The sequence below is a fragment of the Coturnix japonica genome, chromosome 18 (assembly GCF_001577835.2).
Source record: "Coturnix japonica isolate 7356 chromosome 18, Coturnix japonica 2.1, whole genome shotgun sequence".
NCBI classification, from domain to species: Eukaryota; Metazoa; Chordata; class Aves; order Galliformes; family Phasianidae; genus Coturnix; species Coturnix japonica.
Window position 1 is genome coordinate 7,923,577 of NC_029533.1, and position 18,576 is coordinate 7,942,152.

Sequence of the window (18,576 nt, forward strand, 5' to 3'; positions counted from 1 at the left end):
ATACAAGGGAACCAACATACTTGACATTTGTGAACTCTCCAGGCTTACCCCTAAAAATAAAAGGCTTTTCTAATATTTGCAGCTCCTTTCAACTCTGTGTCACTCTCTATATTACTGCGCACCATCTGCTGAGCAAACTGAAATCACATAATTGAAAATCAGCATCATGGAGATTCAAATAGTTGGTTTTGGTGTTACTTTGAGAAGTTACTAACTTGCTGTATAACTAATAATAGGAGATGACATTATTCTTATTTTCTCACTGAGTGACTGTAGCTCAAAATACAAAAATGTGGTAACTTGAATTTTATTATTTATATTATAAAGTTATAATTATCTAATGGTGCACAAAATTTGATTTCCAAGTGAATTTCTAGAGGTAGAAGCATTAGTGGGATCCTAACAGGAAATATAGCTGGGACAGGAATTGCACTACAGATAACACGAATGATCACAGATTTGTGCACTCTGGTAAATCATAACTGAGTAAACAAAGAGGGGTGTAATAAACACCACCCTGACGGCCACCTGACATTTTCATTTCTCACTACCAGTTCGTGTGCCAGCAGGGCCAGGGCACTGCCCAAAGCAAGGACAGCCATTCCATTTCCCAGTTTTGATACTGCAAAACAGTGCAGCCAAGAGAAATGAAAATTTAACAGATCGGTTGACAATTTTCTTACAGATTCTTCCCTTTCATTTCTACCATTCCAATTTACCTCCTGCTGACTTGCAAAAGATAATGGTATAATTAATTTGCTTTGGTGGACAGTGAAAGAATATGGAATGCAAATATAAGAACCATAGTTCTGGCATATTTTGGCTGATAGTTTAATCTGTAATTATTATCTGCCAACTGCTTGCACAAAAGTGTTATTTTTAATGCAAATGAATTCTTGGAAGAGCAGAAAGTGAAGTTTTAAGCAATAAATATAAAATAACTACATCCAAACATTATCATCAAATGGCTTAGGTTGGAAGAGAAAGCCATTCAGTGCTCTGTGTTTTGCCACACCAGCTGTTTGTGGTTGCAACTGTATCAGCTAAACATACAACGTATGTTCTTGTAATAATTCTAGATTGGAGTATTTGCTCAAGTGCTATGCAACACCCACAGGGCCAGCTCAGCACCTTGAAAACATTATGCAAGATCTGCTGCATTGGGTACAATTGTGCATGTGACAAACAGAGCAAATCTTCATGTGTAGCAGGGCTCTGCAAAGCAACTAGGAACACAACTTTCAACCTAGTATATGTATACAGGCAACAAAGAGATTATAAACTCATTATTTGTGCCAAAGTCTTTTAGTCTAATGTACTATTTTGACATTAAAATACAAGGGAATTATGTTCTTTGCAGATCCAATTAGAAAACTGATACTAGACTTGCTACATAATTTGCTGTATCTGCACACTTAATGTCCTTCCTTAAAACTTTGGTGGGGCGTATTGTCATAACCAGGTAGGTGGGCTCGGATTTCAAGCAGTGGTTGTGCTTAAGAAAAAGCTAAGCATACAGATGGAGAAGCAGTGTGGAATACTGGATAACATGCTGGGTTTCGGAGTGAGGAGACTTCGTTTCTATTCTTGTTATACGACCGTGACCAAGTCGCTTCCTGTTTCTCTGACCCCTCCACCCTCATCCATCATCTGTCCTCACAGCATACAGCAAGTTTTCTTTCTTGCTCTATCTAATAAAATAGGGCCTTTAGCTGATCCTGTAACACAGAAACATACCTGTACAATACTTCTTGCCTATTTTTATTAAGACTTCTTGTCTACATTTATGATTCAAGAAACAGCAATGTATAACCATCTAACCTACGAAACACATTACATTCATAATTCCCAGAGGCAGAGAATTCTTACAAAGATGTGAACTATTCATGATTCCTATTTTGTTTCCTCTGTACTCTTTAAAGCTTTTAGGATATGTGTGATACAAAGATAATTTCAAACATTAATTACCGTACCTTGACTTACTTATTAAAGAATGTGAGCTGTGCTCTTCTTTATACACATATTGAAACCCACAGTTTCCTATACCATAACTAGTATTCCTTTTTGGTTTTTGGTTTTGTGTTGTTTTGGTTTTTTTTTTACACGGGCTTTGATTTTTATTGAAAAGACCATCAGGAATGGAGTGTTTAATTTTCTCAAACAATTTGTAACTTTTATTAACAATGCCAAAAGGGAACAGAAGTTATGCTCAAAGAAAAGCGAATAAAGACTGACTCAAAATTTTTATTACCACTTCCTAAGAATTCTGCACAATAAGAAAGACAGAGAGAAGAATATGAAAGAGCTTTTTCACCATTATCTGAAGACCAAAAATACAACTTTTATTACACATGCACATAAGTATCAGCTGCCACGCAGTCTTTTTCAAGCTACGTGCCAGCTCTGATCAAACTGTAGAACACCATGGATAACAGCTGGCAAATGTAACACACACTGCCTGGTTAAAGTTCATGTCATCGGCAGAGTGAAATGCATAGCGCTAAACCCTAAAATGTGTTTAGCATTCTGGTCTTAACCCTGGAAAGCATTAACCACATGATTTTCCTTAACCTCTCAGAAGTCTAAGTAGTTCCATTTAAAACAACGAGACTACTTAAATACTAAAAATTAAGTGCAAACTCAGGTAGGTTGCTGGGATGGGAGCAGCACACTTTGCAGATCCAGCCCCTCATTCACATCCTTGTTTTCAGCTGAATGCACTCAGATCAGCAGGCTCTGCACAGTGCCTGCTACAGCAAGCTACAGGGAACTGCAGAAGGACTCATTCTGGGTGAATACACTGCAAGAAGACTGGATAGACTCACATAACAGAGTCGAGTTGGTAATAGCAAGGTTAATTTTAGGTCATGTCTCTGATGTTAAAAATACGCAATGTTAATAACATTTTAATATGTCATGTTAGAGAAAATTATAAAATAAATGCTTTTGTGAAGAGCTCTGTTTCTTCAAATATACAGCTATGAACAGAACTGAGAATAACAATTATCTTTTATCTGATGACAAATGTGAGAATAAAGGGATACAAACCTAAATGAATGTCAGATCTATGCTGAGTAATAAGGAGAAATATATATTAAATGTCTCTACGTACACGGACTGTAACAAATACTCTTCAGCCATCCATCTCTAAGATGGAATAAAGTATTAAAATTACTGCTACATAAGGAGACAACATAGAGGGATTTTGTCCTATCTGCAACAGGGTGTCCTGGGGAGAGCTCTGTGTGTGTTGGTCTCCTCCCTCAGTGAGTCCAACACAACCTCAATGCAGCAGTGGCAATATGGACATATTGCTGAGTCAATCTGTGTATGCACAGCACCTTTCTGCCAGGGCTTTGAAAGTTCAGAATTCCTGAAAATAAAATAGTTCAAATTCTGTTTATACATCTTCAAAAAATTCCAAAGGGAAAATCATGCAAACTCATTGGTAAAAGTCATTATAGTTTCACATTTCTGACCATCGTGCCTTATGGTTTTAGTTTGGATAAGTACATTATAGGACTTACTAATTTCATACCTGAGATTAAAAAAAAGAAGAAAAAAGTATAATTGATCCTAAAATTTACTACTTAGGACCTCATTCAAGCAAATGTCGGGACTGGAAAACCCATAACAAAATCTCTTTTTAAACATGGCCTCTTTAGAACATAGGGCTATTTTACATGTTTGCATTTAAGAAGTAGAAAATAAAGCTCAGCACAGCCATTTAATGGGAACAATCTTAAGGCTTGTCCACACAGGAAGTAAAGCTAAATTAGCTGAAAGGTGTGAATTTAAAGTGCATTAAGCTAAAGTGAACTGCAGTCACTTTATTTCTCAATGAGAACATTCACACCAAGCTTTAATGCACTTTAACTAATATATTTTAAAATCATATCTTTAGTTAATTTGTCTTAACTTCCTGTGCAAACAACTCCTCTCTAGCACTTACTGAGAGCCACAATATAGATTGATGTGGATGTATTTATAAATATGCCTATTAACCTTAAGACTCCAAGTCAATAAAATTTGGGATATTAAATAAAAAGAAGAAATGTGTCCTTGAATGAACTTCCCAGCTCAATGAGAATCTCAACCACGTCATGAATTTAGCCCTAGATTGTATAAAACCATATTATGAATTCAGAGCCAGTTAAAAACAAACACCTGTGTACTGCAACTGATTATACTGTGAATTTATTCCTGAAACAAATGAAATGAAAATAAATAGAAAAGAAAGACAATTTTTACATACAGCGGTTGTATTGAGATTGACCAAAAACTGTTGAACATAAAAGGCTTATATTTGGTTTGGTTTAAAAAAGAACAAACAGGGACCAAAATCTTTAAAATGCTTTCTTTTCTGAAGGATGTCTTAGAGTGATAAAGGATGCCTCAAATTACCCAGGGAGAGCAAAACAACACTTTGCTTCAGATAACCTGCAAAATCAATGCTAACCATGTTTCTGCTGCCACTGCTCAAGCTAAAAAACCTTTTCAGAAGCAGCTTTTACAGACGTGCTTAACACCCATGGATGCTCATGGAGTAACAGAGCTCAACAAACCAAGGAATAATGGTCTAGCTTAACAGACAGTGTTCAAACACTGCTTCTGTGCTCTGCCCACACCGAGTCCTGCTCCTAGGATTCTAGCTTGGAAACATAATGATGCTCTTTGCAAGAGCAAGGAAAAAAATTCTTTTCCAACCAGTCTGGCAGACTGATGCTGTGTGACCTCAGTACACAGGCAGCTCCGGATACATCCCCAAGTGCTCCCAGGGTTATTCAGCAGCCCTTGGTAGCTTCTCTGTCTCAAGACATTCATTTCTCTTCAGTAGCTGATAGACACAACACTTTGAGTTCAAAACGGAAAAATTAACAGTGTTGAAAACTCTTTTTTTACTGATGACTTCAATAATGGGACAGTGGCCCATGAAAAAGATTTTCTTTTAAAATGGGCTGATAAAACAGCGGTGATGATTTCTAAAGCATTAACTTTCTATAAAAACCTGATGTTGCTCAGTGTATGCCATCTCTTTCAGCTTATCAGTACACAGAAAGCTTGGCCTGATTCAGGCACTGGATGTTCTCATCTATTAAGTGATATACAGAAAAAGCATTCACAGGAATGTTCACAAATGTTTTGAAATGTTGACTATTCCCAGAAAAAAAAATATATTTTTTGTTAATTTACAGAAGGATTCCATCAGTTAAAACCTTCCTTAAGTGAACTGATATCTTTTATCATGGAATCAGGATGGCTTAGCCTAGCAAGGACCTTAAAGATCATCTAGTTCCATTCACCCCCCATGGGCTGGGCTGCAAAGCACAGATCAGGTTGCGCTGGCCCATCCATCATGGCCTTGAGAGCCTGAAGGGATGCAGCATTCTCAATGTCTCTGGGCAGCCTCTGAGTGAAAACACAATTTGAGACAGTAATGCAAAGTGAGAGCATTGTATTAACACCAGTGGCAGAACTGTAGCCATTTACAGTTCAGCAAAATGTAAGAAACTGCTGTTTCTGCTCAGGCATCCTAGTGCTGTGTACTGTGTTACAAAGCCTACTCAACCATGAAAGCATCAGGGTCCATCTGATATCTTTTTCTGACTGCAGACTGTTGCTTAGACAACACCCAGCCTTTACGCTTTGAATTTCAGATGCATACACTGATGCAATTCAATCTTCTTTTAGTTCCTCTCATGTTTTCTGATGACACCTAACTGGTCAGTGCATGTCTTATCCTTGAGCACTCTGTTTCCCACAGCTCAATTTTCTGCATTTTCTGCTGCTGGAGCTTTTAACTCAAGATTCATTTTCAAGATGAAAGTCAGTCACAAAATTAAACCCTCATAAACAAATAGAGAGGCTAACTGTTAAGCTGGGAGTCACACTGAAAGGCAGTAAGAATGTATGTGGCAAGTTGGTGCTGTTTGTTCCATAGCCCCCATTTGTGCAGAATTTTACTCCTTCTCTTCCTTCTCTTCCTTTCGAACATATTCTCCTCAAAGCCCTTAACTCTGGTGCATGCCATAGAATAAATCCAGAACAAAAAGCAGTTGCCTCTTTTGCCAACACCCCTGCACAAGCAGGTTCCCTTTCCAGGGACAGACTCCTGGTGTTCTGTTTGAGCAGTGGGTACACACCAGGTTGAGCTAGACAACTGATTGAAGATTGTAAGCAGAAACATATGGTCGTAATGTCATCCATAGATAGTTGAGCAACAATCCTGATCATCCCTGTTTTACACACTAACACATCACATACAGGAAAACCTTAAAATAGCAAAAAAACTAAGACAAAATGCACCTGAGACAGGTAGACGTATCTAATTCATACCATCAAGCCATAAGCTAGAACTTTAACATCAGTGATTATGCCTCAGACATTTAAATGGTTCTAAATTATAAGTCTAGCAGAAGTATTTTGCTAATAATAAGCTATTAATTCTGGCAGTTTCAGACTGTCTGAAGCTAGGTGTATAAACTGTAGCTGCATCAATCAGTGCTGTGTGTCTGGCTATTTCAGGCATTCCTTGTTAGTGCAAAGAAAGAACAGTTTGTGCACCAAGCACAACAGCAGCTGAGATTCCTGTTGATTGATAACTAAATGTGCCGTAGTGAAAATATGTTCGGGTAGAGCTGAAGAAGCAAGCACAGCAAAGACGTAATGGGGGCAGAGGAAGGAGAGAAGAAATTGGCCACAACAGGAAATTCCTTCTCATGAGTCTTCCAACTAGCTGACAAGATGGATTTCATTCCTGCAGGTAACAGTGCCTTTATATTTAATCTCCTACAACATGTAACCATGCAAATTCTCCACTACTCTATTTGCAAGCCCAGTTACCAAAAAATTATTTGGCGCTTCAGTACCTTTCTCCTCTGTATCAGAACAGTTTCACAAACAGAACCCACTGATGTTAACAAAATGTAAGAAAAAGCATATATCTAGTGGGAGTTGAAGAATTCCTCATTAATGGTAACTGGGAAAATGGAAATTTCTGAAGTCTGAAGTGATGCCTCAAGATGCCTGTAGGATTTATGTACAGAGAATCAATAATTTTGCTATTTAAAATTGTCAGAAGTTCAGAGATATCACAAGATTAAAGCTGAAGAATCTTATTTTAAAGCTCTGAAATTCTAGCTAGGAAGAAAGGGGTATTTTCTGCTGTGAACATCAGCACAGTGTGATACGTGGTGTCAAGTAAAGATCAACTTGTTTGCCAGTTTGGTGAAAGCTTCAAACTTTGGATTCTCAGCCAAATGTCTCTCTGAACTTCTGAGCTTTGACAACCTGAGAAACAAGCTAGAAGTTACAGAGCAACAAATTTCCACCCTTTGCAAACTGTGAAAAATGAAAGAAAATAGCATAAAAATCATAAAATGCAACAAATACTTATCGGAGAGGCAGCTAACCCTGTAATGGAAATGCCATGCTGTTAGCACTGTTAGAACACACAGGAAAGGACGACTCCCTGCCTTCATCTCAGCTACCTAAACTGAATATACCTAAAATATCTCGGGAAATTGTTATCCAAACACAGAAGAACTTTGAATCATTTTAAAATTGAATAATTTTAAGTTTTCTTGTGGTAATTGCTGGATTAAAGCCCATCTTTTCACAAGAAAGAAATAGGAAAATAAATGTATGGAATTACTTTTAGCCCTGGAAGACAAAAGGCTGGTAGGAACACTCTCCTATCCAGACAGGTCATTTCCAAATGACAGTCAAGCTTTCCTTCTTATTCTAGCTCATGACTTTGAGCTTTTCTCATTTTTATTTCTCTGACATTATTTTCTCTAATCAATTGCGAAAAGCAAAAACAAAATGATGTGGCAGAGGTTTATGCACTTGAGAAATCACCCTCCTGCTGTGACAGCTAAATTAAGAAAATAAATTTCTTTTTTTTTTGTCTTTTTCTGGGCAATTTCCATGTAAACTAGAAGGATACCATTCTCCATCCCATCAAGCCACATTATTTTTTGAGCAAAGAGACACGGTATTCATGTATACAAAAGTAATTGTCTGGAATAAACTAAGAATGAATTCAGATTTATTTTTATTTCTTCAGCAGCTTGTTGCATGACCTAAACAAGGGGCACCGCCCAACTGGTGAATGGAGTTAGCTCCAAGTTAGCTTCCTCTCTTCAACATGAACTGCTGCAAAGTAAATTCCAAGGAGCTGGGCTGGGGATGACTGCAGGGAGGCTCAGGTTGATGTGCTGTGTAGAAGTTACTACGGACACCTTGTCTTTCCTTCACTTAGAGGATGCGCTTGAAATAGTGAACCCCATTTGGGCACTTCAGTTAAGTTCTGGAACAACAGGTGAAGTTGAACAAACAAGAAAAATCTAGGCCAGCATTGGAAAATATCAGCTATGCATAAAGAATTTGTATAACAGCAGGATAGAAAGACAACAATCTGATCTTATTCACAGTGATTCGAATAAGAACTAGAGTTCCACGTAACATTCAGAAAGGTTCAGGTTGTACATTTGTAAAGGCATGTCACCAGCCACTTGTGTGAAAGTTGCACTGCAGTACTGAACGTATTAAAGAACAGGCTAGATGGGAACGTCAAGAGTTGCAAAAGTACAACTCATCCTGTACTGTCAGGGGCTCCAAAATGTTCTAAACAATATGAAAAAGTTAGGGAATAAGGCATATTTAGCTAAAATACGGTACAGGGAATAAAAAGAGGTCCAAATTATTACATTAGTAGTACGGCAGTGTGAATAAAAATAGAAGTTAAAAAAAGTGCATTTAAGAAGGAAAGTGCAAATAAAGCATTTGCTGCATACAGTCTAGCATAGCGTTGAATGCTGCCTAGAAAGGATGCTGGTAACAGGCTTTCTCTATTTTGTTATTTCCTTTTTCTCAGCTGTCTCCATGTTTCCTATTTTGTACTGAAAAGCTTTCATTTGTTCTTTGCTAGAATAATCTTCTGCTTGCAGCAAGCTTGCCTGGTGCAAAAGCAGGTGCAGGTGAATAAGACTTTTCACTGGAGGTAGTGAATTCATATAAGCCCAAGTAACGCCTGGTATGTCTGTGACCAGGGCATGTTTGTGAGATTGCATGTTTCTTGTAGCCTTTAGAAATCACTGAAAGTATCAACCACACCTTGGTAAGGGACAATATTTCATTACACTGAGATGGAATGACATGAAAAGTCTTCCCACCTTCCTCCTACACAGCAATCATTTAATTTTCATAGTGGTTAGCAAATACTTTAATTTTATCACTTCTTCCTGAAATGTCTGACCAGATGTGCCACATAAAAGTCATGTTCTAGACAAGGAAAAAGTAGGTAAAAATAGAATCTCGTTTTTCAAACCTCCTATACAGATTTGTCAGATGTTTATTGGTCTGTCTGCCACCAATGATTCTTTCAGACCTTGAAAACAAAAGCACAAAGCTGGTGACAGTCTATTTTTGTATTCCTGCCCACACAAGTTTGGTCATGACTTCTCTAAGGATGCATCGCTGTCCTCATCTGAACTTGTAGGAGATCCTCAGCATCCCCTTTTATGGACTGGGTATCCTTTATATATAGACAGATGGAAACTTGTTTTCTTCATTTTGCAGTCTGGATTGCAAATGGGTTTCCTCTGCTGCTGTCTGTTCATTTATTTCCATTTCCCTTTAATAAATTTGCATTTGTCTATGTAGGAAATAACTGCAAATTACACTGGGAAATGTATTTACAGCATATGAATTACTTTGCAGTAATTCCCTGTGTTAATCCACTCCCCATAATGCTGATTCTTAGAAAGTGGAATAAACTGTCCTGTGCTTGAACAAATCAATATCAGTGAATAACATTTAGATGCAAGACACAGAAGAGAGAATCCCATACATTTATCTCCTACTTGGCTATCTCTGACCTCAAAAGTACACTATTTTCTGGGACTAATTAGCCTGACAGATCAGGAGGTAATAGGCTAAAGTGTTTCTACTTTTCCCATTGCTATTACCCTGTAGATGCTCTCTCTCTCTCTAACTCAGTTCTTCCTTTGTTTCTTGAAATACATATACACCATCCTAACTCTTATATTAAGACACTGTTAACAGACTGTGAGGATGCTCACTGTAAATGGCATTTTCACAGCTCTACTGCTGTATACCTTGTGTGTAAATAGTCATAGGAACACAACAGCAGCAATCATTTAGAGAAACTCTTTTGCCATTCTGTTTTTTTTCCCCTTCAATAGAAAACAGAAAGAAATGCTGCTGTTAAATGGAGATTATAATAATGATGGGAGCTGTCTGGAACAGTAGTTATCACCAAGCTGTGGAACTCCAGTGTCAAAATTAATGAAATTTCAGCTCCTACAACTGCTTTTTCCCTCCAACCTGTTTTTCTCTTATATTACCCAGAACCTGGTATGCTCTCCAAAACTTCATTTTCCTATCATCTTACAGAGTTTATAAAATGCTAAAGCATCATGCCTACAGTGTGACATCACATAAAAATTTACAGCTCAATGCAAGCTGTCAAAGGTTGCAACTCTCTGCCTCATATATTATCTAAATGAAACCAAGTTATTTTTTAATGTATGGCTGCAAAGATCACTTCTTTAACTAATACAAATTGGAGTAGTTCAATGGACTTTGGTAGTGTTTAAACAAGTCCAAGGTGAGGCTCCAGACCTACTCCTATAAACACAAAACTGCACACTTTGCTCAAAATCTGACCATGGAGGAACACTCAAAAGAGGCAGAAATAATGGGATACAAAGCATACCTTTTAAGAGAACATCCCAGAAAGCAGTGAATATAGAGCTATTATGACATTTGTTTTCAATCCTACATTGACCACAACAGTCAAGTTCAGATAGCATTGGTCTAAGCCTTACAACATTGTATTAAAAAAATTAAGGATCTTTTAGACACACTGTAGAGAGACATTCAGCTGCCAGCAGAGATGCTGCTTACAGAGCTTCTTTGTACCCAGTACCTCAGTGAAGAGCAATAGGATTAAACAAAAGGAATTATAAAATTGTGGTCACATTTAACTTAATCAACATTACCTAATTAGACATGGGATATTTTATTTTATAATATGTCAGCCCACTTGGTTTGCAAAAGCTCCTGACAACCAATCATCTGGTTTAAATTCCAGCACAAACAAAGTAAAACGCTATGTTGATTATTTTTAAAGAATAACTTTCTGGCTACTTATTAAATAAAAATTGAATGATTACCTTTCCTTGTGAGCCAAAAAGTATTGTCATACAAGACAGAATCCAATAAAAATGGCCAGTTCTTTTCCACATCCTTTTTTCAATGACCATACATCAAATTTTCCATATATAAAATGCCTCCTGTTATATATACTTTCCAAGAGGTACAAATGGCTAAATGGCAATTCTAGCTCAACACTAACTTCTGGACAAATTTGATATGCTTCATTATAACCATTTTTGAAATATAGTTACAATGTTAAATATTATTACAGAAACTTCTTTAAGCACTATAATCAGGCATTCAGTGAAGCATTTCAAACCTTTTCCTCTGCTTTTCAAAAGTGCATTGACCACATATGTCAGCTTCCACAACATCTTGTTTTAGGCCAAATTTAGGACTTGAAATCCCCATCCATTTCAAGTGACAATCTGACCTAAAACTTAGTTTGGCTACAAAAAACGTTGTGTTTCAGTCTGAGTATCTAGTGTTCTTTTCCCAAAGAATTTGCTACTTCCATGGTGATGCCTGATAGCTGTAGTATAATCTTGCACTGCCCAAAGAAGAGGCTATAGAATCCAGCCTATACAAGCAGAGATTTATGAAGTGGCAAATATTTGCTTGAGACAATTGCTGACCTCAAAGGAACATCTTCAGGAGAACAGGCATGCTGAGCGTTGCCATATGATTCACAGAGGGATTAGCTCTGAACAAAAGCTGCAGCAACTTTGTATTTAGAAGAAACTTGGATTCAGGTACATTTTCTCTGCTTGACTCCATGTGAAATTTAAATCCAAAGATCATTAATTTCGATACTGTCAGAATGGAAAAGGAGACATTAGCCTCAAAAGGTTTAGATAAAGGTGTTTTAGAATCCCTCCATGGATTTCTATCTTTCTCTGCTTACCATCTGCATTTAGGCAAGAATTTTCAACTCAAAACCATTTTATATGCATTTCTGATGAGCTTCTGGGGAAAGCAAGTTTAGATGTCAACTTTAAACTCATACAGAACTTCTAGACATTCCTTCAAAACTCACTCCAAATATTCAGGTTTTACTACTGCAGAATGAGATCAATGTGTATCAAACTTGATGATACTTAACACATGGGCTTGAAGATGACACAAGATAGAAAATGAGCCTTTTTTTCAGCTCTTGGCTTTATCATTTTAGATCAAAGAGAATTTTTTTAGAGATAGAGAAGAACAGGCAGCGAAACTATAAAACATTTATTTTGAAGACCATGCCACTTAACTTTTCTGCATCTGTCCAAAGTAATAGACAGGAAACTTAAGGATGAACCCATGGATACATCTATTAAAATTCAGAACAACTTCCAGATAGTAGACTCTATAAACACCCATTTATGTACTTCTTCATAATTGCACTGGAACAGTAGAGGAAGAAGGGAAAATAAAGAAAACATTCTAAGTACTGTGTGTAAGAATAAGGGAAGATTAAGTATGAAGAGGCAACACCTACAAACAAAAAAAGAAGTGAAATCAACTTTTCATAGAAAGGGGAAAAAACAACTACAGAAGCCCAGTGACCAGACAATTACTAGAGGCAATTGATCAGAAATTAGAGCATTAGGAATTAATACTTGCTCTCCATAGGGCCATCTGTTAAGCCTCTGGTGATAACACTAAAGTAGAGAGGAGAAATGTCTGTTAAATCTTCTCTCACACATGGTATTTGTGAATTGGTTACAAATCTGAGGGCATGAAGGTGCTAGATTTACCACATCTTAAAAACTAGAGTGCTCTTGTGGGTCTTCACTGACCTGGAACAATCTAAACCCACTGGTTAAGTGTTTTACAACAGCCATAACCTAACAAGGAGCATGTTAGTATATGCGACAACAATAATTGTATTTGGCTCAGTGATACAACATGACTAAAAGGGATGGCAGTGCAATGAAAGATTTGGGACCTCTATCAATATATGTTGGTACATTACTTCCACTCTCTAGGTATGCAGCAAGATTTGCCAAGTAGGTGTTCCCAGAGTCAGTACTTAAACAATACAATTCCTACCATTTTCTAGCTTTCCCTAGAAAAGATGCTGATAAGATTTTACAGAACAGGATGCCCCCTGTCTACCTTCATGCAACAGCAACGTTTTTCAGCAATGGTTCAGATGAATGTTAATTAATTGCTAGGGGCAGCATCACACCAATCCTTGTTTAGGTACTAGAATACAAAAAGCCATGATGCAGGCACAAACTAATGTATGATTTACTTCTTAGCCAAAGGTACCTTCAAGAAGTTATGCCTGTTGCTCTTTTAATGAATAAATCAGACTGAAAAAGAGAAATACTCATATTGTAAGCCTTGCCTTTTACTTGGTGTTGAAAAATCATACAGCATACAAAACTGGTAAAATCCTGAAACTGAATCTGTGTGTGATTATCCATCTTACTAACAGCATGAAACTTATCCAACTTCTTGGCTGCCAGCTGCATAAATAAGCTTCTCTTAACTCTTCCTATGGGCCAATCATCATTCATTCATTTAATCTTTAAAACTAACATCCACTTTTTCTTCAGTTTCAGCTCGCTTTATATATGTATCCTATGTGTGAAGCATCAAGACATTGACATAGGTGTTGGTAGCAATGTAATCCACTTCTACATCAAATCCTTACTTCCTGCTGTAAGATATACAGAACCTTTGTAGATTATTAGAGTTCTTGTTATTTACTTAGTTTCTGGGTGAAGTGATCCCTTAGTATTACTTCCTTGTCTCCAGCTTTCTGGGGAGGCTTCATGTACGTCTGCAGTACACTTCAAATGCTTGGATGAAAGGCACAGTATAACTACTGCTAATAGCAGTACAAACATTTCTTCTAAGTAACATAAAGTGCCTCTCAGTGGGTTATTCATACAGAATCACTAATAGTGGGCCTGGCAAAAGGACTGACATTTTGTTTACTGGAATGAAAATCATTTGCTCGACAAGACTGGGAAAAATGACCAGTGAAGGAATATCATAGAACAGGACAACAAATGGAGATGGGAGAAACAATCAAGAACATTAATCTGTAATTAATTAATTTTTTTTCTTAAAAGGAAAATAGAATAAGAGTGATACAAAGGAGGTTCTTCATCTGTTACACAATACGTATAATGAATTGTAATTTGGAACTCAGACTGCCTCCTAAGTGCTAAATATTTTAATCTTGTACTTTAGCTGGTATAAATGACTCCTGCAGAAACACTATTTGAAGTGGAGCATAAAAGGAGTGAAATAAAACCACAGAGAGAAAAGAGGAACGATTCATTTCAATTCTAATACATAATTGACTTCCTCATGAATCACAAAATCTAACAGTACTCATAAGGGTGCAAATACAGCAATTTTTCCTACTTTAATTGGAGTTAAGAGACAAATTCTAAATGACCATGCAAAACAGAGTGTTATGACTGTTTTAACCTGTGATCATGTAGGAAAAGCTCAGTTGTATTGGGTGCCGTAAAAGTACATAGAAAGTGATATGTAGATGATTAGCATTACCAAGGAACAGAAGGAGGAGGATCGGCAGTACATTACTGACAGTGGATATCTGATGTATGACACTTCTGCAGCTACTCTGCACACATAGTTGCAATGACTGCTTTTTTTCTGCAGTAATCACAGTTGAAATAAGAGCAACTAAGTTGCCTGTACTGCTGAACACATTCACTGCGACACCAGGAAACCCATCTGTAGCTGTGGAAAAAAAGGAAGTCTGCATCCAAATGATCAGTATGCAGTATTATTTGTCAAATATGAACTCTAGTGCCTGAATTTCAATGCAAATGTGATAAAAAATTGTGATCAGAGGAACTCCATACCTTAAATTAGGAAGAAAGGAGAGAGAAATTCACCTCTTATGCAACTCCCCCACAAAGTAACAGACTTCAAATTGGACAAATTTGGATGTTTCTTTGTAGATAAAATGGCACAAATGTACAGAGATTATACGTGAAGGTTTTCAGCTGAGGTTGGCAAGATATATTGAAATCTGTAACACCTCAGGTACAGCAGAACAAGTGTTTACTTCAGTACACACAAAGATTTAAATCCATTACGATACAATAAGCTGCATTTCACAGAAGCACGGCTGCAACTTTACCAATGCTATATCTATTTTGAGGGAAATCAACTGCTCTGTTTCTGTTATTTATACATCATACTCAACTGCAAATGCACACATCTCAAGTCTGTAATATTGTACCATGAAGAAAAGAAACTTGATCAATCTACAGAAAAGTTGAGTTACATCTTCAGTGAAAGATGAATATTTCATCCCAAATTCTTTATGTTATCATTAACTTCAGAAGCAGATATAATTTTGCCATGTAATACAGTATAATTCTGCAATAATTTACAGCCCTTTCAACATGCTCATGGTATAGAGTCCCCATTTAGTCAATGGGGGAGGAAAACAAATAGATTAGCTGACATGTCCAAGGCTATAAAGAAAGTCAGTAGCACACTAAGGACTAGAACTCTGTTGTGCCAGTGTTTTAAAGCCCTGAATTACTAAATGCAGACATACGATCTTAACAGTAAACAAGCATCACAGTAGTAACCCATTTTCAAATATACGTGCCTACTGGTAAGTGCTGGACACTTCTGGTAGCCAGCCAGTAAACTTTCCCCCTCCACAGCATGAACTCTGATTGTGTGCCAGTTCACTTACCCATGATTATCATTTTTTCTGTCTGATGAGTGTAGAACAATTGCTTTTCGAGCACTGGTTAGCTACAGCCGGAAGAACTGTTTTGCCTCCAGCCCAGCTGTCGGAGTCTCCATGCAAGATGCTGTGCAAAATGTTGAGTTAAAAGAAAACACGAGTAGGGGGAAAAGAGAGCTCTCTGAGAACCTCCACATGGTTCCTGTTGCTAAGGGAACCACTCCCTTTGTCTGCATAGGTTAAGAATGGCTGCTTCGTTTGGAATCTTTCTCTTAAGTACCGAAAACAGCATAACAATTTCAGGAAGAAAAAAGCCCTCCAGAGTATCTTATGACCAAAGAAAAAAATGAAGATGCTTAGGAACTCTTACACTAAAAACAGCTATTAACAGTTGATTTGGGTGACCCCAGGGAGGCTGTAGAACTCATCTGTGCCATCTGATGGGTGATACACCACTGCACACAGTTTAATTTAGTTATTGTAAGCAGCTATAGGGATTAGAGTAGCTGATTACAGCAAGATATATCAAGAAACCAGATTCAGTTTATTACTGCAAATGGAGAGAGTTCAATAGCATCAAATACGAGCTTTCAATCTGTAGTCAGTACAGACTAGGCTATTGCATCTCTGATAAGCCATTGCTTCCATTGGCTCCTATAAAAACCCAAGCCAAAATCCCTAATGCTGTTCTCAGTGACTGTTCTCTGCTGCCTCAGCACCAGCACTGCAACAGCTTTGTTCCTCAACCCCAAATATTTGAGAATCTACATTTTGTACTGGTCCAAATCTATCAGTCCAATATAGCACTTGAAGCTAGGAGCCCCCACTTCACATCTGTATCCATCCCTGGTTTTAAGAAATATAATGGGAAGTGTCACATGTATCCACCTGAATAAAGGTGATTTATGTGTGAGTTTGTTGTCATATAACATTAAGAGCTAATAATAACTGTTGTGAAGGTTAGTACATCAGGGACAGTAACACCTTGAATCTAACCTCAAAACGGTTTGTTTGCAATAAGAACATCAGCTTCTGTAGGAAGATATATAGTAAAACACACACTGCACAAAACAATGGTATCTCCCTCTCTCTTTGAGGTGACATGAAAAACAGTATCCCAGAATTCTGTACAATTACTTGTCTCTGCCTTAACATTACAGGGTAGAAATGGTCAAAGGCCTGAATCCAGATCCAAAAGCATAGACTTATCTCAGCCCATAATGTGTCCAGAGAACAAGCAGAAAAAATTGTAAGATCATGTCTGAATGAGTAGACTAAAGTTCAGAATCATAAATAATGCACTTCTGTATGGAAATCAAATTTTTCTCATTCCGCCAGAGAGCAGTTGTGAGTGCTTGTGACAGTGGAGAGAGGTCAGAACTAGTTCAGTCTTACTGTAAAGAGCTGAGCTTCACTTTATGAAAGGTAGTTAAGGAATATCTTCTATTTTCACAAGAGCTGAGCTGATTCTTTACCCCCAGCCAGACTATTGCTCTTACAGAACACTAGTCAGATAACGGTATGAGACGACTTTGCTTATATACTGCACTCCAGCAGCAATTCTTTGACATAAAGGCCAGAAGAATTCAGCTGTCACTTCATTGCACATGTCGAATTGTATTTAAAGCATGATATGTGTTACTTCCCCCCTCCCTTTTTCCTCCCATCCCAACAAGTCAAATAAAGCAGTCAAGATTTCTTTGTAGAGGGGCCTTTCTGCTCTCCTTTGCAAAAAGATTAGGAGATTAGAGAGGGCAACTAAGAGTTCAATTTAGGGACACCAGAAAACACCCATGAGAGCACAGGTTACTGTTACATCATTTCTAGCAGTTAAAGTGAAACCAGGTTAAAAGCTTATGATTTTATTAATCTTAAAATTTCAGGGTATTAATTTGAATTGCTCAGTCCTATATGTATACACACATATCCTGTTTCCCTAGCTCCTTATTGCTAGGCCAGTGCCAAGGCTAATGCAAGCAAAGGGTACTGGGATTTGGAGCAGCCACAGTAAGGGAGATGACAGTTTTTAGGTCTGGACTAAAGTATCTGCCAACACACTCTGCGCCCACTTTCTTCTGCTGGTTGCAACCCATAGAGCCTTTATGAGCATTATTACAATGACAAGGGCAAAAATGTGCACATTTAGAACATCTGAATTTAACTCAAAGCATTATAAACATCTTCAATATCCCAAATTAATCCTTAGTGATCCTAAAGTATATTTTATCCAATCAATTCACAAATACTTATGTACATAATACTACTATTAATACTTGAATGTTTTGCTGATCATTCCCACTTTCAGAATAAAATGGCACTGGAAGAAATATCACACTGAATTGGTATGAGAGAGACAAGGAGAGCATCAGTCCAGCTCTGCTACACAACATCCCCTTCCTTTGGCACAGAAATAGATTTTATCTGTTTAATAGCTATTTTAGTATCTTATACAGCAAAGATATTTTCTTGCTTTTAAGAATAATGAACATTTTCTTTTATTACAGAAGCAGCAGTTTTTTGGTGTGCTGGTAGCACATCTCAGACTTGATAACCACAGCGTCACCTTTTGCAGAACTAGAATTCCACTCAGGGACTTTTCTTTAATGAAGTAGGAAGAACTTTATCTATTACTACAAATCCCAGATTCTCAAAAGCTCAATTGAAAAATTAGCTACTTCAAGTACTGATGTTGTAAAGAGTCTGACTTTGTTATG

General features: G+C 37.4%; 1 protein-coding gene across 3 annotated transcripts in view; it reads right to left on the reverse strand.

The window, feature by feature from the left end:
• ANKFN1 (ankyrin repeat and fibronectin type III domain containing 1) overlaps positions 1-18,576 on the reverse strand; it is a 103,306-nt gene that overhangs the window by 70,548 nt on the left and 14,182 nt on the right. The window contains exon 1 of one of the 3 annotated variants that reach the window (XM_032448272.1): positions 15,869-16,082. The exons of the other annotated variants lie outside the window; for them this stretch is intronic. The gene's annotated coding sequence lies outside the window, so the exon portion shown is untranslated. Of the gene's footprint in view, positions 1-15,868; positions 16,083-18,576 lie in introns of those variants that run through there. 3 annotated transcript variants of the gene reach the window in all.